This window comes from Salvelinus fontinalis, chromosome 2 (assembly GCF_029448725.1).
Source record: "Salvelinus fontinalis isolate EN_2023a chromosome 2, ASM2944872v1, whole genome shotgun sequence".
Lineage (NCBI taxonomy): Eukaryota > Metazoa > Chordata > Actinopteri > Salmoniformes > Salmonidae > Salvelinus > Salvelinus fontinalis.
The window spans coordinates 32587859-32588691 of record NC_074666.1 but is presented as its reverse complement, the minus strand read 5'-3'; positions in this window follow the sequence as shown (position 1 = coordinate 32588691).

The following is an 833-nucleotide window of genomic DNA, read 5'->3' as shown; positions in this document are numbered from 1 at the left end:
TGATACTGTCAGCCTCGTGAGGCTTTTTATGACTTAACCCCTGCATTCCCCTCCTCTATTCTCCTCTTTTTCCCTCTTGCTCATCCCTTGCCCATCACATGCTCTTTCACCTCCCCTCTCTCTCCCTCCCTCCCTCCCTTTTTCTCCCTCTCTCACTCCCTCTGTCTTTTCTCTCCCTCCTTTTTTCTCTTTCTTGCACTCACTCTCCCCTTTTCTTCCCTTCTCTCTTTTTCTGTCTCTCTCCCCCTCTCCTTCCCTCTCTCTCCCTCTATCAAGGCTCTGCTCATAGACTCATATGGAACAGTGCCTGAGGGAGAGCAACTGAGAGATTCAGCCTGATGATGCCACTTAGCTATTAACTATCTGCAGGAAACATGTAACCCCCATCCTGAACAGAACCCTCCCCTGCCTCCCTCTACCATTCATGTCCAGCCCCCTCCTGCTCTCTTTCTCTCTGTTTCTCATCCTCCCTCCCTCCATCTCTCCCCCTCTTTCTGTGTCTGTGTCTCTCACGCTCTCCCTCACACACACACTCTCGGCTTGCAGAGAATGAGAGGATAAACGTACAGACAGGAAGGACTGACCCAAGAGCGTTAGAGAGAGATAGCGAGAGAGAGCCAGAGAGAGAGAGAACAAGAGATCGAGGGAGAGAGGGACTATCCAGCACTCAGTCATTACGCTTCCAGGGATAGCAGAGAGAGAGAGACAACAGAGCCATACTACTAGAATATCTCTGTGTCCTGTAATTTTGGAACTTTTTCACTTTAATTTGTTAACTTTTTTTCACAACCTTATTTTTTTAATATAACCTTATTTTTTTCATTCTGAAGCAG